This window comes from Salvelinus fontinalis, chromosome 6 (genome assembly GCF_029448725.1).
Source record: "Salvelinus fontinalis isolate EN_2023a chromosome 6, ASM2944872v1, whole genome shotgun sequence".
NCBI classification, from domain to species: domain Eukaryota; kingdom Metazoa; phylum Chordata; class Actinopteri; order Salmoniformes; family Salmonidae; genus Salvelinus; species Salvelinus fontinalis.
The window spans coordinates 62,739,972-62,762,715 of NC_074670.1; the positions used below are offsets into that span (position 1 = coordinate 62,739,972).

The following is a 22,744-nucleotide window of genomic DNA, read 5'->3' on the forward strand; positions in this document are numbered from 1 at the left end:
ACTACTACTAGGCCTACTACTACTACTACTACTACTACTATTACTACTACTGGTACTACTACTGGTACTACTACTACTACTTCTACTGTTACTACTACTAGGCCTACTCTATTATCACCATTTATAAAACATGTTGATAATAATAATAATAATAAATAGGTCAATATAAATGTGTGTATTGTGACACCATGAATGTCTAATTATTTTTGTCCTAAATCATAATATTCGGTCTATATTCGTTGTTAGCCTAGTCATACGCATAAATGATCAGTATGTATCTATATCATCATTAATGTGTCTTTTACTTGTGTAAAATATTTTGAGGGTGTTACTATAATCGCCATATAAATAGCCAATATTATATTTATTTTAATCGGAGACATGGCCAGTTTGAGATTAAGAATGCAATCACAGCAATATACGCAACGCAACTGATGTGCAATCAGTCCAATAGCCCACAACCAATTGTTGAATCTGAAGCGATATTTGAAGGTTCGATGTATGCTTCTTTATTTCTTTAGTTTGCACAATTCCCTTCAAAACCACGAACAACCCCAGTCCAGCCTGTCTGCATTAGGAAAATAAAAAAATAAAAAAACAAAAACATGTGTTTTTGCATTAGGCTAATTAGAGGCGCAAGACCATGAAGTCCAGTCCCTTCCATGTTCAATTCAGTGCTAACGATACATCATTATCATCTGGCGGACTTGTAAGGTGAAACCTGCCACGAACTCACTTATCATGTCCCTTCATGTTACTGCGGTGCTGATGAAATTCACATCAGACTTTCCCAGATTACGCCGAAAACGCTAACCCAAGGTGGAACGAATTATTTCACTTGCATTAACTCACATCTCCGCAAAGTGTAGCCTCAGCACTTACCAGTGGTCGAAGACGCCAGCGCTTTTCGTCCTTTCCTGTTTTATTCTTGTCTGGTTAAGAGGTAAATTCCACACCGATGGTTCCGCTTATCACCTTTCAGATAAGAACCGGAGACAGCGAAGTTCCAGGTCCAAAATATGAAAGTTGCTGTCTGCCTCCCGAAGGAAAAAGTCTCAGAGCTACTTAGATGTATTTTCTTTCCCGCTTATTGGATAACAACTGATGCCACATACGATTTTATAACCATCTAGCTAACAGTGCGATTAAAAATGGTGAAGCAGGCGCTGTCACTTCAGTAGATAATTCTCTTCTTGGATCGTCCTCAACCTTAACAACTTTTTTTCCCAGACAGACACTCAAAGAGTGGCGCATTTTTCTCTCTCTCTCTTGAGTTTTGAGACAGAGCGCGTGGGTGTGTGTCTGTGTGAGTGTGTGTTCCTCAGTGGGTGTCTTTATCTGCGCCGACGTGCATGTGTAGTTAAAGACAGTATAAACTTAGAAACGCTCAATTCACAACCACAATGAATAATAAAATAAAATAAACGAAATGTAACAGCATTGCATAAAACCTCATTAAAACAAATAGGTTACCCTTTGTATTTTCTTGTTTTTAGGCCTTCATTAATTAAGATAATATATAAAATATGGAATTAATTCACAGTGTATGTTTGCATAAGCAAATTGGCAATGACTACATATTTCTTGACTCTATAATTCCCGTATAAAATAGCCTTTACTATTTATATCTCTCAGTAAGATTAGGGCATTTGAAGCCTATGTGCATTTATATCACTGTCATTTCAAAGTCAATCATTTCTTTGCAGCCCACATAGGCTACAAGACATTTGCTGGAAGAGAGTCTTATACATGTTGAAATTTACCAGAAACCAGTTGCTAAAGCTATATATTCAATATATTCATGAATTGATTACATTTACTAACCAGCATCACAACAATAAATCATAAAAGTAGACTAGAATTTAGTTGGCAGGTGCAAATATGAGAGTTGTGAATGTTCATATCATGATAAAACAAATATCTGCCATTTGATACAGATTTACAGTGTCAGTGTAAATTACCATGTCTTAAATGTTAATTGAAACATTTACATAAAGTTTTTGGCAGTTTAAAGTGAAAAAAAATTTGTGTGAGATTTTTGGTGTAACAGAGATAAACATTTATGAAAATCTAGTTAGTAGGCCTACATTTTAATTGACACGTTTTGGGTTAGACTTATCGAATATTTTCTGCAGAAGCGAACAGCTGGCTGGGATGCAAATGCACTTTATAGATCCTTAAAATACAGACTGATATTCCTTTCACATCTTAAATGAGCCAAGCAGACCGGATGTACATTTCACGTGCCTAATCCTTCTTTCACATTTTTAGTCATACTCTCATTTAACAAGGAATTAATGCACACAACCACATGGGAATTTCGCGGCAAGGGGGCACTGAAGCAAAACATGCACACGACAAAGGCCTTGTATATCTTATGTTTTTCCCCACATTGCCCCTTTCATTTAATGATGCGCGCAGAATACCATTACGCATACTATTTGAAACACCTTCCTAACATGTAGGCCTTATAGCCTTGTGGGTAAATTATGCATTCGACGTGCATGTCTAATGAACTATTGTAAAGATATGATTATACTGGTGCTATCATTTGCGTGTAAGGCAATCGGATTAGATCTATGGACACAGGAAATCAATTACCCTTATTTATGAGAGTTGCATCCCTGATTTTCTCTGCGTCCGATCATAGGCATAACACATGTCTATAGCCTAGTTAAATAACAAGCACATTCGTAGGCTATTATGAATTAAGACACACGCAAGGTAGCCTGTAATGCAGATATAGGACTATATTTTCTGTTCTGCGACGCCTTATTTTAATATCAGGCCACAAAATGTTCTGAAGATGACCTATATACACCCATTATATTTTATCTCCGTGTGGGCCGCAGGATTCCTAAATCCCCCAACTCTGTTATCAAATATATCAACCTGGCATGCATCCCTTTGGTACATCACGCCCAACCCCGCCTGTCATATCAGAAGGGGGGAAAGGCTGCGTCTTGAGAGTCACGTTGTTCTATAACCGCGCTTACCTTCATCTGCAGAATAAAAACGAGAGCCTGCCTTCTCTTTTTCACGAAGAAAGGTGCAAAAGAATGCATGAAGTTCAGTAAAGACTGCTTGCTGCTGGTGCTATGAAATCTTTTGCCTCGGGGGCAAACCGACGGCTTCTTTTCATTTCAAGCACTTATCGATTCGCTGTTGTCATCTTTGGCGACGCAGAAGGACACTTGAAAGAATTTCTGATGGGGCTGTGATGTGAGAAAGGAGGTGACCTGACCAAGTGCGCTCTCCTGATTCTTAACGAGCACATCATCTACTTGGCACACATTCAGCTGTCGACAGCAGTACAGTTAGACTTTTCAACTTTTTACTTGTGCATACTCTAAACTTTTAGACATGACCCTCTCCCTTTCATGTTTATGGATGTATTTGTTATTCCACTATATGAATGTGTAGCCTAATGCAGCCACCATATAACCAAAGAGAGGGCAAATAATATGGGATTGACTATCAGTTGCTGAACTAATCAATCAACTCCATAGTCTATTAATTGTGAATATGGTATAATAAACATTGCATTGCAAATGGAATTTGTAAAAACCTGTGTCACATGCAGGTGAGTGTTTTCTTGGTTGGATTTAGATTTAGCCTACATCTACCTTTTTCTTCCTAAATTATTTATGATTTGATGTATGTTACATTAGTAAATGCTTCTTTGACTGTGTTGTGCCAGAGCAGGACAGTCCTCTCTCTCTCTCTCTCTATAGGCCTTGTTGCTGTGAGCCCAATAACTAGATTGTTATGTGGGGTGGGGGGTATAGGGGGTGACTGATCACTGTGTATAGCACACATTTGTTATAGATAATTTATCACTGATTAAATTATCACTCACCTGTACTACATCAGTGGAGGCTGCTGAGGGCAGGACGACTCATAATAATGTCTGTAATGGAGTCAATGGAGTGGTATCAACCCCATCAAAGACATGGTTTCCATGTGTTTGATAGCACTCCATTGACTCCGTTCCAGCCATTATTATGATCCGTCCTCCCCTCAGCAGCCTCTACTGATACTCATGCACCAAAATCAGAAGAGTTGAGATATTGAACTATTTGGAATTGTATCATACATCTCCCTCTATTCAGCTCCATAGTGTCATTAATATTAAGCCCCCGACACAGTGTGTTATAAGTCTATTTCAAGAACACTTTATTTCTTCTGACATGTAGGATAAATAGTTTGGCATATCCAATTATTTTTCGTATCCCAGTTTCTAGTCATTAAAGTCGAATCCAGCATAGACCATGAGGAATCAATTAAAGTATTGGACTAAAAATACCCCAAAGCAGAACGTTGTGCAAATGTTTCTCACCTCCACCAATCAAATCTCTACATCACTACTGTCAATACATTCCATTCCAGGTTGACATGAATTTGTACATTTTTCATACCATCTCCCACCCCAAAACACTGGACTATGCATGATGACACCATATGGTCCACTATCAATCTGTCTTCCAGTATAAAATCTCTCTTTCAGTGGCAGGCTTTGGTAATGTGGACGTGAAGTCGATTTCTCAGGAGTGTACGTCTGCCTGAGAAACTGGTCTGCCTCGTTTTCTGCATCAGCCCTCAAACCCACATGTGATTGTCGCCTAACGTAATGTCTGGCCGGCACTCCGTGGCCATGTAATAAAATTTGGAGTCAAATTGTGTTTCCAAGGCCACAAATCTTGAAACAAATCAGTTTATGTACTGCTAATATGTTAGAAAGTAATGGCTTGGAAATCAGCTTAATTTCCCATCGCTACATTTGAGCGAGGAGGAAAGGGAGGGAGAAGAGAGAGAGAGAAATAGAAAGAGAGAGTAAGAGAGAGAAAGAGATAGAGGTAGGGAGAGAGAAAAAGGGAGAGAGAAAGATTAGAAATTCACTACTACAAACTTCTTCAATGGAAAAAACATGTATTTCAACTGACCCAGCATTATTCTAAGTCAAATGAATAATAAAAAGCTGCCTGTAAATTAACCAAATGAAAAGGATGACTCCTGGATAGCTCTTGAGCTTGTTGAATGGCTTTCCGCCTGATCCTTATTATATCCAAGCTGTGTCTCAACACCCAAAGGGAAAAGATGCAGCATGACAGTAGGCTAGGCTACTAGTACAGTCCAGCTAAACATGAGTCTGTGGTTTGAATTTAATAGAGCTGGCACATATAAGGACTTACATGGTTGCTTGCACTCCCCCTTGCCTACCAACTAATGCAGTGTATATTTAAAAAGTACTCAGATGTTTGCCTATACTATCTTCTTTGTAATTATCCTAGCCTTGAGTTCCCAAAGAAAATGCACCGCTGATGTCATGGTGGTTTTGGCCTTTGACTGCTCTAATATGAATCTCATACATTACAACGGCTTCCAATGAGAAAGGATTAGTTTGAATTAAACTTGGGCCCACGTTGACATGTGAACAAATATTCTGTTGTCATTTCTGGTCAGATTTAACAGGCATGACTGTATTCTTATTGACTTAAGACATGACATTGCTATGGTCAGACGTGATTTAAAATGTTCCAGAGAACAACAAAAAATCCCCCAGGGAAGTCAACCCACGCTCACATAGAACACAATGCAACCTTTTTTAATACAAGTGCCAATATCCCACAATCAGTCTTGCAAAATATTGACGGACACATAGATAAGGGCACGTAGCATGCAGATCTTAATCACAGATGCAAGGGGACCAATAAATTGCTCAAGTAGTTCGCTGATCAATTCCACACAAAAAAAATCTATTGCGAACTGCCACTAACCCGCCGAAGGGGAAATTGGCCAAGAATGAAATTGGTGTAATAAAAAGACCATGATACTTCCATCTTGTCAATAACATGTAAAACAGATCGGCTACACGCTAACTCCCCTGACCATGTACCTCAGGTGTATCGCAGGTTGCAATCGGAATCAGCTTAGCCGTAATTGGTCTACTGAGGCAGAGAGAGAGTATGACTGTAAGGGAAAGAGTGAGAGAGATAGAGATAGATGTTGATAGTAGAAGGGGAGAAGAGATGGAGAGATAGATGTTGATAGTAGAAGGGGAGAAGAGATGGAGAGATAGATGTTGATAGTAGAAGGGGAGAAGAGATGGAGAGATAGATGTTGATAGTAGAAGGGGAGAAGAGATGGAGAGATAGATGTTGATAGTAGAAGGGGAGAAGAGATGGAGAGATAGATGTTGATAGTAGAAGGGGAGAAGAGATGGAGAGATAGATGTTGATAGTAGAAGGGGAGAAGAGATGGAGAGATAGATGTTGATAGTAGAAGGGGAGAAGAGATGGAGAGATAGATGTTGATAGTAGAAGAGGAGAAGAGATGGAGAGATAGATGTTGATAGTAGAAGAGGAGAAGATATGGAGAGATAGATGTTGATAGTAGAAGGGGAGAAGAGATGGAGAGATAGATGTTGATAGTAGAAGGGGAGAAGAGATGGAGAGATATATGTTGATAGTAGAAGGGGAGAAGAGATGGAGAGATAGATGTTGATAGTAGAAGAGGAGAAGAGATGGAGAGATAGATGTTGATAGTAGAAGAGGAGAAGAGATGGAGAGATAGATGTTGATAGTAGAAGAGGAGAAGAGATGGAGAGATAGATGTTGATAGTAGAAGAGGAGAAGAGATGGAGAGATAGATGTTGATAGTAGAAGGGGAGAAGAGATGGAGAGATAGATGTTGATAGTAGAAGAGGAGAAGAGATGGAGAGATAGATGTTGATAGTAGAAGAGGAGAAGAGATGGAGAGATAGATGTTGATAGTAGAAGGGGAGAAGAGATGGAGAGATAGATGTTGATAGTAGAAGAGGAGAAGAGATGGAGAGATAGATGTTGATAGTAGAAGAGGAGAGGGGAGGAGATGGAGAGATAAAGGTGGTAGATAAAGATAGAAAGAAAGAAAGAAAGAAAGAATGAGGGATAAAGAGCAAGAGGAAGAGGGAGAGCGATTATGCTAAGGGCCTGGGTCCGTTTGCATAAAACATCTTAAGTGTTTCCTTTAAAGATTTCCCTGAAGAAATCATTTCCCCTTACCTAAGGAAATTTAAGGGTGTTGCATAGAGCCCCTCAAACATTTTCCTTAGGTAAGGGCATAATTTAAGGGGTTTTAGGGTAGTTTGAATGCATACTGTAGATGCGGTAAAGAGGTCAATCGATCTCAACCAAAACAATGAGCTTGCCATGGAAACACGTGGAGGAAAGGGCCATGGGGAAAAGATCCCGAGTCTTGTCATTGCCCCCCAGCAAAATTTGCCTACATGTAGGCTATTGTTTATGCGTATTTCACACTTTGTTCAGATAAACATCTGAGTATAATGCTTGTATGGATGTCAACCCCAATACATGGTCATGTTATCCTTACCAATCAACTGCATTACAGTTAAACACAAATTTGATTACCGTCACTGATTTCTGTATGCTAGCTATGCTAACCAGTTTATACGAACGGGAGTAGGCATTTAACAGTCACTTCTTCTAAACCTGAAAACTGACAACTTCTACATGTCTGCATTCCATTGACTCCTTCACCACATCTATGTATGGCAGAAAGAGTCTCTGGTTACCATGGAGATGACCTGATTTACTGACTGAACATCTTGTCATACAGATGGCATTTTGGGGATCGCAAAATAGAACTCAAGACACAAGAAACAAATACATTCAGAAAATAATAAAACGCGCTTTGTTTAGTGACTTCTTCTCAACTTATTTATATTACTTTCTAGCACGTCAAGATATCTTAAAGCGCACGCTAAGGTTAGCTGTGTAGCCATGGATTGTGCACCTTCCATTGTTTAGCTAAGTAGCTAGCTATCTATACACCTAGCTAGCTGGTTGATGTTTTACGATAAAGGCCTGATTGATGGAGTGCTGCAGTGATAGTTGTCCTTCTGGAAGGTTCTCCACAGAGGAAATCTGGAGCTCTGTCAGTGACCATTAGGTTCTTGGTCACCTCCCTGACCAAGGACCTTCTCCCCCGATTGCTCTGTTTGGCCCGGCAGCCAGCTCTAGGAAGAGTCTTGGTGGTTCCAAACTTCTTCCATTTAAGAATGATAGAGGCCACTGTGTTTTTGGGGGCCTTCAATGCTGCAGACATTTTTTGGTACCCTTCCCCAGATCTGTGCCTCGACACAATCCTGTCTCGAAGCTCTACGGACAATTCCTTCAACCTCAGAATTTTTTAAATTTTATTTAACTAGGCAAGTCAGTTAAGAACAAATTCTTATTTACAATGATGGACTACACCGGCCAAACCCAGACAACCCTGGGCCAATTGTGCACCGCCCTCTGGGACTCCAGGATTCGAACCAGGGTGTCTGTAGTGACACCTCAAGATACAATGCCTTAGACCACTGTGCCACTCGGGAGCCCAGCTCATGGCTTGGTTTTTGCTCTGACATGCACTGTCAAATGTGTGACCTTATATAAATAGGTGTGTGTCTTTCCAAATCATGTCCAATCAATTGAATTTACCACAGGTGGACTCCAATGAAGTTGTAGAAACATCTTAAAGATGATCAATGGAAACAGGATGCATCTGAGCTCAATTTCAAGTCTTATAAGAAAGGGTCTGAATACTTATGTAAATAAGGTCTTTCTGATTTTTCTTTTTAATACTTTTGCATACATTTCAAAAAATCTGTTGTCACTTTGTCATTATGCGGTATTGTATGTAGATTGATGAGCAAAATGTTTAATTTAATACATTTTCGAATAAGTCTAATGTAACAAAATGTGGAAAAAGGGAAGTGGTCTGAATACTTCCTGAATGCACTGTAGCGAGGTGTCTTTGGTCATGTGAAAGTGGCTCACTTTTTAGCCAGGTAAATTTCTATGTCAACGAATCCTTCAGAACTAACCTACTCAGAGGCTAACTCACGGCTAACTCCACTTACCCTGAATGAAATGACTGAGCCACGAGTTGAGGAAAAATTAAATCAGTTTCCCTGCCTCTTACAAAGATTGCGTCATCATCCCCTTCATTTGAGGAAGACGACTGATTAAATATTTTATTAATCAAATGTTTTTTTGTGTTAAAAAAACAATGATGTAAAAATATATCAAGGACCTCAGCCACCTGAGCCACGGCTTGTTCAACCCGCTACCATCTAGAAGGCGGAGACAGTACAGGTAAATCAAAGCTGGGACAGAGAGACTGAAAAACAGCTTCTATCTCCAGGCAGTGTTGTAGTACTCTAGACCGGTCACGGACCCCATGTTGAGTGTCTTGGTCTTGTCTCCGTGTCAGATACATTTGTACTCGGTCTCGGACAGTGAGGACCCCTAAAAAACTCAAATTAGCTTCCATTCAGTCAGCGCATAAAACCCCTTCGCCAGGTCAAATATTTCTTGAACCCTTAATACAGTATCTTAACAGCCTTTTTATCTACTATAGACATGTTTGCACAGTGGTGAATCTATAGGCCTTCAGTGTGTGACAGGTTAGTAGAGTGGCGAACCTATAGGCCTTCAGTGTGTGACAGGTTAGTACAGCGGCGAACCTATAGGCCTTCAGTGTGTGACAGGTTCATGATTCTGAAAGGAATCATGGCCAGTGGTGTAGTGGAGGCTATATGCAGGTATAAACCGTCTACACACTTATTATTCAGTGGGCATTGTGTATACTCACTTCTTAATCCCTACTGATGCGTATCAAAGTAGGGTAGTGGAGCTATACAACTTATTCATTATGTAGTACAATAGAGATATCATGCACAAAGTAGCCTACACAATTGCAAAGCATGTGAAATATATTCACATGCACACCGCACACATAGCCTCGTTTCAGCGGAATATCATCTGCAGGCAGCAAGAGTGCGCAGCTCTCGACTGGTTTTGGCTTGGAGCAGCTCGCAGAAGAATGACATCGGTAGCCTGCCGGGTAGGAAAGACATTTCAACTTATGATATCTACCAGTAAATGCCAACTAAGGCAACAATGGGTATGCAAACCAGGTATTGAAAAGGTTTAATCCAAAGTGTTGGTTAGTAAGCTATTTCTGATACACAATTGTCATCATGCACTGTTTGCATCAGGGGTGTAGACATGGATGGGCCTGGGTGGACTGAGGCACACCCACTGGGGAACCATGCCCTGACAAGCACACCCAATCAGATTGACGTTCTATAAAAAAAATGTAATTTTGAGAGTGAAAATCACCTTTGGCAGCGATTACAGCTGTGAGGTCTTTTGTGTAACTCTCTCAGAGCTTTGCACACCTAGATTGTACAGTATTTGCACATTAATTAAAACATTCTTCAAGCTTTGTCAAATTGGATGTTGATAATCGCTAGATAGACATTTTCAAGTCTTGCCATAGATATTCAAGCAGATTTAACTGTAACTAGGCCACTCAGGAATATTCAATGTCATCTTGGTAAGCAACTCCAGTGTATATTTGGCCTTGTGTTTTAGGTTATTGTCCTGTTAAAAGATGAATTTGTCTCCCAGTGTCTGTTGGAAAGCAGACTGAACCAGGTTGTCCTCTAGGATTTAGCCTGTGCTTAGCTCTATTACGTTTCATTTTATCCTAAAACACTCCCTTGCCGATGACAAGCATACCCATAACATGATGCATCCACCACCATGCTTGAAAATATGAAGAGTGGTGCTCAGTGATTCCAAACATAAAGCTATGTATTCAAGACATAAAGTGCATTTCTTTGCTGCATTTTTTGCTGTGCCTTATTGCAAACAGGATTCAAGTTTTGGAATATTTCATATTCTGTACAGGCTTCCTTCTTTTCACTCTGTCAATTAGGTTAGTATTGTGGAGTAATTACAAGGTTGTTGACCAACCCTCAGTTTTCTCCAATCACAGCCATTAAACTCTGTAACTGCTTCAAAGTCACCATTGGCCTCATTGTGAAATCCCTGAGTTGTTTTCTACCTCTCCGGCAGCTAAGTTAGGAAGGACACCTGTATCGTCATAGTGACTGGGCATATTGATACACCATCTAAAGTGTAATTAATAACTACACCATGCTCAAAGTGATATTCAATGTCTGTATTTTTTATTTGACCCATCTACCAATAGGCGTCGAGGGACCTAACATATAATTGTATGTGTGGGGTACAGAGATGAGGTAGTCATTCAAAAATCATGTTAAATAATATTATTGCACACAGAGTTAGATTCCAAGAACACAGGATGAGATGTTACTATCCTTTGTGCAAGCACTTCCAAGAGTTCATGAACAGTGAGACTGGTGAAATTTGGGGAGCGCATCGTCAGTAGTGTACCTTTGGTTCCTAGGGTGTTTCGGCCTTTCACACTATACACCCTCCCCAAAGGCGGCCAGCGACAGGGTGATCAAACCTACGCTTGCGTCCCATTCCCAATTAGTCATAGGAGTTGCCTTGTTGTTGATAGCCAACATCCCATGTGACTATGCATGGCAGGGGCGTCCTCCTCCCTGAGTCAAGCATTGTTGACTGCATACCTCCTGGCCCTCTCACTCCGGGGCCCAGCTGGGGTCTTTCCTCTTCATCCAGAGCCATTGACTGCTGCCTTCTGCCGCCTCTGATACAGCTTTGATTGCCGAACGCTGGCTCTGGCCCTTAATTTCCAGGTCTCTAAGCAGTCTGGTTGTAGATGTTGCCACAAAACCTCTGCAGACCACCTCCACTGGTCGGACTTCTGTGTTCCAGCCATGATGCCGTGCTTCGGCAGCTAGATCGGCATAGCGCAGATGTTTTCGCTCATAAGCCTCATCTACTGAGTCCTCCCAGGGTACTGTGAGCTCAATGATGAAGACCTTCTTGAGCAAACGGGACCAGAGCACCATGTCAGGTCTTAGGGTGATGGTTGCGATCTCCGGAGGAAACACAAGTTGCTGGCCAATGTCAGCTAGCATTTTCCAGTCGCGGGCCAAGCGCAGCTGGTCTCGCTATAATGGTGTAGAGCCGCTCTTCGGTGGTTTAGCCCCTTCGCGGGCAAAGGTCGTCCGTAAGGGGTGTGATGCTGCTGGGCGTGGTAGGGAGTTGGTGGCAGCTCGCTTGTCCTCCAGGGCGGACGCAAGGTTTTTAAGGACTTGGTTGTGACGCCAAGTGTAGCGTCCTTGGTGTGAGTCCTTACAACTTATTATGTGACTTGTTCTGCAAATATTTACTCCTTAACTTATTTAGGCTTGCCATAACAAAGGGGTTGAATACTTATTGACTCAGGTTTTAATTGTTTATGAATTTGTTTAAAAAAAATCCTATTTGACATTATGGGATATTGTGTGAAGGCCATTGACAACAAATCTCTATTGAATCCATTTTAAATTCATGCTTTAACAGAACAAAATGTGGAACAAGTCAAGGGGTGTGAGTACTTTCTGAAGGCACTGTAGTCATTGAAAGCAGGACAATTTAATAATGTTTACATCATGTTTTACTCACTTCATATGTATTCTAGTTAAGGCTCATCCTATATAACTTCTACACCTTTTCTATTCATATACTGTCCATAATGTCTATATACATCATCATCTACAGTACATACAGTAAACACTGAGTGTACAAAACATTAGGAACACCTTCCTAATATTGAGTTGCACCCCCTTTTGCCCTCAGAACATCCTCAATTCGTTGGGGTATGGACTCTACAAGGTGTCGAAAGCATTCCACAGGGATGCTGGCCCATGTTGGCTCCAATGCTTCCCTCAGTTGTGTCAAGTTGGCTTGATGTCCTTTGGGTGGTGGACCATTCTTGATACACACGGGAAACTGTTGAGCGTGAAAACCCCAGCAACGTTGCAGTTCTTGACACACTCAAACTGGTGCGCCTGACACCTACTACCATACCCTGTTCAAAGGCACTTCATATTTTGTCTTGCCCATTCACCCTCTGAATGGTATACATACACAATCCATGTCTCAATTGTCTCAAAGCTTAAAGATCCTTCTTTAACCCGTCTCCTCCCCTTCATCTACATTGATTTAAGTAAATTTAACAAGTTAAATCAATAAGGGATCATAGCTTTCACCTGGATTCACCTGGTCAGTCCATGTCATGGAAAGAGCAGGCGATCCTAGTGTTTTGTTCACTCAGTGTATATTTATATTCCAAATCAAATCAAATCAAGCCTTATTTATACAGCACACGTCAGACATGAAATGCAACACAATCTGCTTCACAGGAAAAAACGAATAAAAAACAATGAAAATTAAAGCTGAAATATTTACTACACAAACATAAGATAATAAACCAAAAATTACAAAAATGTAATGACTAAAAAGCATCCGAAGGAGAAGCAAAGCTAAAACGATGTGTGCTAAGATCTTTTTTAGCTATGTCCACAGTTTCGTCCCCCCCAGGTTCTCTGGCAGGCTATTCCAGAGGCTGGAGGCATAATAACTAAAGGCTGCGTCCATGCCACTTGGCCCTAGGCTTTGGGATAGTTAAAATTGCAGTGCCAGAGGACCTGTATGTTTTGCAGTTGACCAATGGCTTTCTTGGGTAGACCAGACAGGAGAGCATTACAGTAGTCAAGCCTGCTTGTAATAAAAGCATGGATGAGTCTCTCTGTATCAGCCTGAGAGAGAAACGGATGTACCTTGGCAATGTTCCTCAGGTGGTAAAAAGCTATTTTGGTCACATGATTAGAAATTTTGTTCAGAATCTAAAATAACACCTAGGTTTTTTTTACCTGCTGTTTTATTTTTATTGTCCGTGAATTAAAATGTGCAGCCAGATTCTCTCTCTCTGTGCTTTGGTTCAAACAATATGTTTAATAATACGTTTTAATAATGTCTTGATTTAGCTGGAGGAAGTTATGAGCCATGCAAGTATTTAAATCACTAATACAGTCTAATAATTTATCCGTGGAGCTAAAATCCTCTGGTGAAACAGAAATGTAAAGTTGTGTATCATCTGTGTAGCGGTGAAAATGTTGTTCTTGTTGTTCTTTCTGAAAACGTTGCCAAAGGGTAACATATATAAACTGTACGGGATCCAAAACCAAACCTTGTGGAACGCCACATGTGATATGTATTTTCTCTGAGTGATGTTTCTCCATGGTTGACAAAAAACTCTTGACTGATTAAATAGGTCCTAAACCAATTTAGAACTGGACCGGAGAGGCCAACCCACCTCTCCAGTTTGCCCAGAAGGGCATAATGGTCAAAAGTGTTGAATGCAGCACTTAAATCCAAGAGTACAAGGACAGGGAGCCGTTTGGCATCTATGTTGGCTCTAAAATAATTGACCACTTTAACTAAGACTGTGCTGTGGTGGGCACGAAAACCAGATTGGAATTTTTCAAAAATACAGTTGCCACTTAAAAAATCCTTTAGCTGTTTGAAAAACAATTTCTCAAGAATTTTGCTTAAGAATGGAAGGTTGGAGATTGGCCAAAAATTGCTAAGAGCTGAAGAATCTAGTTTACCCTTCTTCAGAAGGGGTTTCACCATTGCAGTTTTTAACCTCTTTGGGCTCAAGGGGCAGTATTGAGTAGCCAGATAAAAGGTGCCCATTTCAAAAAGGCCTCGTACTCAATTTTTGCTCGTACAATATGCATATTATTATTACTATTGGATAGAAAACACTCTCTAGTTTCTAAAACCGTTTGAATTATATCTGTGGGTGAAACAGAACTGGACTTAGAGAAATTTTCCTATGTGTATGTCAGAATGCAGAATTTTGCTGGCTGTTCTGAGACCTGTGTATTAATTTGCCTGTCCTCTATTGGTTAAGATGCACTGCATACGCCTTCCACTGGGTGTCAGCGAATAGGGAGAGTTGAAATGGAGTTTCTACGTAGTTCCCAAAGGTTATAAATTGCTTGGAACCGAAGTGTCCCATCTTTCCACTCTTCGCTCTGACGCAGGGAGGGTCTTGGCATGTCATTTTAGAAGCTCCCGTATTAGCTCCTAGATATATCCGGCTCTCTTTTTATTCGATATAGGTGTTGAAGACATCGTAATGTTGTTATTTTAAACCCGAATTATATCAGTTTATGTCAGTATATTGCGATTTTCGGGTATTTATTTTCGTGATGTTGTAGGAAGTTGGGTATCTCTGGCCCACATGGCTATTGTTTACTGCTAATTGCAACGTTGAAGACGACGTTCTCCAACCTAGCAACGAATATTTTGGACAAAGGACACATTTCCCAAGATTCTGATGGGAGTTCATCGAAAAGTAAGAACTATTTATGCTGATAATTCATTGTTCTGTTGAAAAATGTCAAATGCATAAGACGCCATTTCCTGCAGTGTAGCCTTGCGTTATCGCAGCCTGTATTGCGCAGTAAGGTTAATTTAAAAAATGTAATTCAGCGATTGCATTAAGAACTAATTTGTCTTTCAATTGCTGTCTAACCTGTATTTTTTTAGTCAAGTTTATGAATAGTTTTCGATAAGAAAAGGTGCCTTTACAAGATGGCGCCGGACAGATTGCTTGACGTTATGGACACTATTCTCATTGTATAAGCACGATTTGTGCCGCTAAATATGCAAATTTTCGAACAAACTCTATATGCATTGTGTAATATGATGTTACAGGACTGTCATCTGAAGAATTCTGAGAAGGTTAGTGAAACAATTAATATATTTTGGTGGTTTATACGTTATAGCTATTTTTGCCTTGACTCAATGCTGTTGTTATGTTTGCTATTGTGCTAAGCTAATATAACGCTATATTGTGTTTTCGCTGTAAAACACTTGATAAATCGGAAATATTGTCTGGAATCACAAGATGCCTGTCTTTCAATTGCTGTACACTATGTATTTTTCAGAAATGTTTTATGATGAGTATTTAGTTATTTGGCGTTGGTGTCTGTAATTTTTCTGTCTGCTTTCGGTGCAATTTCTGACTGTAGCTGCAATGTAAACTATGATTTATACCTGAAATTTGCACATTTTTCTAACAAAACATATGCTATACAATAAATATGTTATCAGACTGTCATCTGATGAAGTTGCTTCTTGGTTAGTGGCTATTTATATCTTTATTTGGTCGAATTTGTGATAGCTACTGATGTAGTAAAAAACTGATGGAGTAAAAATAGTGGTGTCTTTTGCTAACGTGGTTAGCTAATAGATTTACATATTGTGTCTTCCCTGTAAAACATTTTAAAAATCGGACATGTTGGCTTGATTCACAAGATGTGTACCTTTCATCTGGTGTCTTGGACTTGTTAATGTGTGAAAGTTAAATATGAAAAAAATATATATTTTGAATTTCGCGCCCTGCACTTTGAGCTGGCTGTTGTCATAAGTGTACCGACGTCGGGCTTTCACGCCAAACAGGTTTTAATGAAGTGTGGAAAGTGCCTGTGGACAGGGCATGATTAACAACTGCTTGCGCTTCTTTAGATATGCATTTAAAACTGTTTTGAAGAAGGTGGCACAAATCATCAAACTTCTCATTAAGTCTTGCTTGACTGATACCCAGCCGAATGTTGGTTATCTTATCTCTGAAATACGCCACAAACTCATCACATTTATATGTCGAGGAAAGTTCACATACAGTTGAAGTCGGAAGTTTACATACACTTAGGTTGGAGATATTAAAACTCATTTTTCAACCACTCCACAAATTTCTTATTAACAAACTATAATTTGGGCAAGTCGGTTAGGACATCTACTTTGTGCATGACACAAGTACTTTTTCCAACAATTGTTTACAGACAGATTATTTCACTTATAATACACTGTATCACAATTCCAGTGGGTCAGGAGATTACATAGACTAAGTTGACTGTGCCTTTATACAGCTTGAAAAATTCCAGAAAATGATTTCATGGCTTTAGAAGCTTCTGATAGACTAATTGACATAATCTGAGTCAATTGGAGGTGTACCTGTGGATGTATTTCAAGGTCTACCTGCAAACTCAGTGCCTCTTTGCTTGACATCATGGGGAAATCAAAAGAAATCAGCCAAGATCTCAGAAAAAAATTGAAGACCCCCACAAGTCTGGTTCATCCTTGGGAGCAATTTCCAAATACCTGAAGGTACCACGTTCATCTGTACAAACAATAGTACGCAAGTATAAACACCATGGGACCATGCAGCCATCATATCGCTCAGGAAGGAGATGCGTTCTGTCTCCTAGAGATCAACGTACTTTGGCGCAAAAAGTGCAGATCAATCCCAGAACAACAGCAAAGGACCTTGTGAAGATGCTGGAGGAAACAGGTACAAAAGTATCTATATCCACAGTAAACGAGTCCTATATCAACATAACCTGAAAGCCCGCTCAGCAAGGAAGAAGCCACTGCTCCAAAACCACCATAAAAAAGCCAGACTCCGGTTTGCAACTGCACATGGGGACAAATATTGTACTTTTTGGAGAAATGTCCTCTGATCTGATGAAACAAAATTAGAACTGTTTGGCCATAATGACCATCGTTACGTTTCGAGGAAAATGGGGGACGCTTGCAAGCCGAAGAACACCATCCCAACCGTGAAACACGGTTGTTTTGCTGCAGGAGGGACGGGGAACTTCACAAAATAGATGGCATCATGAGGCAGGAAAATTATGTGGATATATTGAAGCAAAATCTCAAGACATCCGTCAGGAAGTTAAAGCTTGGTCGCAAATGGGTCTTCCAAATGGACAATGACCCCAAGAATACTTCCTAAGTTGTGGCAAAATGGATTAAGGACAACAAAGTCAAGGTATTGGAGTGGCCACCACAAAGCCCTAAACTCAATCCTATAGAAAATGTGTGGGCAGAACTGAAAAAGCATGTGCAAGCAAGGAGGCCTACGAACCTGATTCAGTTACACCAGCTCTGTCAGGAGGAATGGGCCAAAATTCACCCAACTTATTGTGGGAAGCTTGTGGAAGGCTACCCGAAACGTTTGACCCTGTCAGAGTCCTCTACTTAATACCGATCCCGGATCCGGGATTGAAAATAGACAACATACAGTGATCGCCACAAATAGTCATATTAAACATTCCTGAAAATAAAAGTGTATCACATACTTCAAAAGCCTAGAATCTTGCTAATCGAACTTCGTTGTCAGATTTAAAAAAGGATTTACTGCGAAAGAATAGGATGCGATTATGAGCTCAGCGCTCCATAAAAAACTACTTTTCAACCAGCACTAGCGTAACATTATCACAGATTGCGTTGAAATAAATCGTTTACCTTTGAAGATCTTGCTCTGTTTGCAATCCCAAGGCTCATTGTTGCACACTGAATGGTCTTTTGTTCGGTTAAATCCATTTTTTATAGCCTAACACGAAACATTTTGTGAACGCTTATGTCGTTGAATTTCATGTCATTAAATTTTCGGCGAAACATCTTATCCAAATACACCTACTAAACCTGACGTTATCTAGTCATGTTTGGTTTCCTTGCAATCAACTGTTTGTTTGTAACACAACCAAACTTGATGGGTCATTTCGCGGGACGTATTGAGCCGGGGGAAAAAACGATTGGAAGACAACGAGTAACGAGCACATTGCGCAACAAACATAGGACCACTGTCTCGTTGATTGACTGTATTTTAACCCAATGACCACTCATCGTCTTGAAATCTAGCTGGGTAGATAGCCAATGAACAGAGGTAAATGGCACTATCAAATGGTTCTTTGTTTGGAGACCAACCCATATGGTAAACTTTGGCGTAACGGCGGTCTTTACCATCTGCGTTTCGACCAGGAAAGAACGAAAGCGATTACGCACAGCAGTATTTCGGCAACTTGCATCTTCAGCTGTATATTTATCCAACATCATAGCGAATAAGTCTGGGAAAGCTAAATCCAAGACTAGATATACCAATGTAGAGACAATTTTAGAGGAAATTGATCGTGAAAGTGATACAGAAATTTTATCTGAGGAAGATTCGATTAGCGCTCACTCGTACGATTCTGAAACTGAGGCCTATTTTTTGAAGGAGAGGACATTGTTTTGGACTGGTAAGCTCTTGTCATGCTAATGCCGTTGTTTGAAATGAATAATATAAAATGTTATTTGTGATTGTTTTTACGTTTTATTTGCAATATATGAACATTTTATGAAATGTGTAACGTACACGTAGGCTATTCATTGTGAGTGAGGATACGTTTGTATGTATGTGAACGACCCATAGCCTATGTTTGTGTGTGTGTATATATATATATAAATAAAAATGTATTGGTGTAGAATGCAACAGCAAACCCATACATCCAGCATGTTTACTCTATTTTGGCTATATATTATGGTTCAGGGAGCATGGCCGAGGCGCGTGTTGCTACACCCCACCCCAACATGAAATGGCCTATTTGAGGCAGGGCCCCAAAATGTCCACAGATATGAATTGTAACCACACTGTATGTTCCCTGTACTCTCTCTATATATAAATAAAAATGTATTGGTGTAGAATGTAACAGCAAACCCATACATCCAGCATGTTTACTCTATTTTGGCTATATATTATGGTTCAGGGAGCATGGCCCAAAATGTACATTTATTGGAACCCTCTGCTCTCTGCGCCTGACTCCAACCCACTGTTCTTAAAGGACTCTGACAGAATCCCGCACCATTAAATGGAGTCAGCAGGAGCAGCTGCACCTCCTCTCCCATCGATGGAGGAGCGACCAATCATTGGTCGAGAGCAGTCTTGAATTATTCTGATTAATAGTGATCAAGTAGGAAAAATTTGCCTATCTGGCATTTCTAACTGCCTTGCCAAAATGTAGAAAAAGGCAATGGGTCTGAATAATTTCCCGAATGCACTGTATATGCCATTTAGCAGACACTTTTATCCAAAGCAACTTACAGTCATGCATGCATACATTTTACATATGGCCCAGGGCCTGGTTGCAGAACACCCTTTAGGTTAATATTCTCCTTATCTTTTCCCTTGAAGTTTCCTGAATTTCCCCTTAAATTAAGTGAAAAAGTTAAGGTTTGACCATGATGTCCCTTAAGTGCTTAATTTAGTATAGATATCATTGTAAACAGGATTTGTGGAGGTGAATGTTGCTTTCCTCTGCCCTGGTTTCAAAAGGAAAACATCCACCAGCTAGCTGGCTAAACAATGGGAGGTGCACAAACCATGGCTACAGAGCTAGCTGGTTAGTTAGCTAGCTATCCTGTAAGCTAGCTTGACACGTGAGAAAGCACTAGAAACAAGTTGAGAAAAGGGAGCCTGAAGAAACTTGTTTCATTATTTTATGAAGCAATTTGTTTCTCCTGTCTTGACTGTAAAAGTTCTATTTTGGGATCTCACAAAATAAATGTGATCTCTTTGTTTAGTCAATGAATCAGGCCGTCTCCATGGTAATGAGATACTGTTTCTTCCATACATGCTTTCAAATTCCCTTAGGTAAGGGGAAATTATTCCTTAAGGTAAAAACCTTAAGAAAAAAACGTAAGATGTTTTATACATCCGGGCTCTGAAATCAGACTGTGTAGTACTGTATCATAAACATGAAGCTGTTGTCACTTTTGGCGATTGAACACTGGTCCTGCTATCTAGACCTGAAACACATTTTATTTATTGTTGTCAGTTTGTTCCAATTGAGGCAAAATTGGTCTCTGCTTCATGGTACTGCTTCATGGTACTACCCCCCATTGCCTCACACGGAAACATGCTATCCCTTGTGTTGACCAAGCATCTTCTTGCTGATGGTCTTCACTCTTACTCTCAGTGTTTATTTAAGCTATAAGGCCCGAGGAGGTGTGGTATATGGCCAATATACCACTGCTAAGGGCTGTTACTTATGTACAACACACCGCGGAGTGCCTGGGTACAGCCTTTAGCCGTGGTATATTAGCGATATACCATAAACCCCTGAGGTGCCTTATTGCTATCATAAACTGGTTACCAACATAATTAGAGCAGTAAAAATAAATATTTTGTCATACCTGTGGTATACGGTCTGATATCCCACGGATGTCAGCCAATCAGCATTCAGGGCTCGAACCACCCAGTTTATAAATGTAGATAAACTATGTCCTCCCATTCCTCAGTATTGTATTCCAATGACAGTCAATGCGATATAAATACAATGGTAAAACAGTTAATATTGACATGGGATAAACAACACATATCTACAGTATGTAGCCATGTCGCCCTCTCCTCAAGCCATTTAAAGAAACACTAATCCATGGGTGAGGAACTGTCGGGGAAAGGTGTGTGTGTGTGTGTTAGCTAGCAAGGAGGCGCCTAATCCAGTCCCTGTGTGAAACTGTTGACATTTGTGCTTTTTTCCCCTTCATTATGTGACTGAGGCTGTTTTGCGTTGGATTAGCTACAAATCTCCCATGCAGCACATTCAGCATGCCACTAGTAGTTTAACTTCATTAATAATGGATGAAGAGGTTGTAATCCTCAAGCAAGGGAGCAGGAGTGGCAAGACACTAGGAGAGAGGAGAGAGCGGTAGAGGGAGTCACAGTTTTTCATCCCAACACTTTCCTGAATTGTTGATTCACTGATAACATTCCCAATCATCGTTGTCCACTTGTAATATCCAATCTCCGATCAATAACATTGTTTGGGATTTAATTTGCCGGGAACTCACAAAGGTTGGGGTGTTTAAGCCAATGTCGGGAGGTGGAAAGGGGAAAATAAAGAGTGAGAGACTTCGGAAGTCTCGGCGGTGCATATCCCGGTGTCTTCCATTGATTGTGTTTACTCAAGCTTCTCATTGCTGACTATTACAGAGGACTGAGGCACACCCTGCCCTAACAGCAGGATAAGCGGGATTAGCATTCAACGTGTTCACAATCTCTCCACCGCCGGCATTGCTTTATATCAACATAATGGGATATACATGTGCCGTATAGCTGCCTATTGCCCTTAGGATAAGCATGATGAGTATGTAATGGGGAATCACCTCAGACTTCAGGATCTGCAATCACTTCATATGGTTTATTGAAACATGTTGTCATAGCTGGCTTGTTTGGATGCGGTTGGTTTGTGGTGAAGTCATTTGTTCTCCAACTATAGCCTTGTGGTGCTGGTGAACTGGCTGGCTATTGGTCCATCTGCACTGGTTGCTTATTGAGGGCTTTGCTTTGTGTTGCGGCTGCTGTCTCATTTGGATGACCGTGGGTATCAAAGGGGAGAGGTCGGTAATCCTGAGGAGACTCTCCACAACCACCATCTTTAGTAATTATGTCACATTCTGCCCTAATGGAATAATTCTAGTCAAAGAGAGGAGATAAAGAGAGAAAAAGAAGAACAGAGGCTTTGATGTTTTCCTAAACCTTTTCCCGGAGGAATGGCCATCTGAAGAGTTAGAGACACTGCTGTTATAGTATCTGATGTGCTTCTTCTTCACTCCAGTCTTCTTCTTCTCTGTCTTCTTTCTTTCATTCATTCCTTCTTTCTTTCTTTCTTTCTTTCTTTCAAGATTGCTCTTCTTTTTGTTCAAGATTCAAACCCTTGAATGTGATTGGATTTGTATCATAATATTATTCAAATATTGTATCACATAACTGATTGTTCAAATATTGTATCACATTATTGATTGTATATTAACTAATGAATTACTGTCTATTGATGTCTATTCCATACATATATTTTATTTGTATTATTATTCTTTTTTTTCTCTTTCTCTTAGTAACTAAGATGAACTGTATGACATTATACCATGGGAATCCCACACAGTATCCATTAGACACCTCAGATTCCTGTCATATATAGAGTGGAATGAGGAGTAGATTAACGTTCTTTCCCTCTATTAAATAGGTATGGACTACTTTTTAAAAAGGACAAGGGTTAAGCACCCAATGGCATAAATCTGACAGGGCAAGCTTTAACAAAGTGAATACTGTACGCTTGACAGGGGCTCCAGTATGCCTT

At 40.2% G+C, this 22,744-nt stretch overlaps 1 protein-coding gene across 2 annotated transcripts in view; it reads right to left on the reverse strand.

The window, feature by feature from the left end:
* The window catches only part of pitx2 (paired-like homeodomain 2), a 66,094-nt gene that overhangs the window by 9,789 nt on the left and 33,561 nt on the right, over positions 1–22,744 (reverse strand). Inside the window, exon 1 of one of the 2 annotated variants that reach the window (XM_055927395.1) lies at positions 883–1,321. The exons of the other annotated variant lie outside the window; for it this stretch is intronic. The gene's annotated coding sequence lies outside the window, so the exon portion shown is untranslated. Of the gene's footprint in view, positions 1–882; positions 1,322–22,744 lie in introns of those variants that run through there. 2 annotated transcript variants of the gene reach the window in all.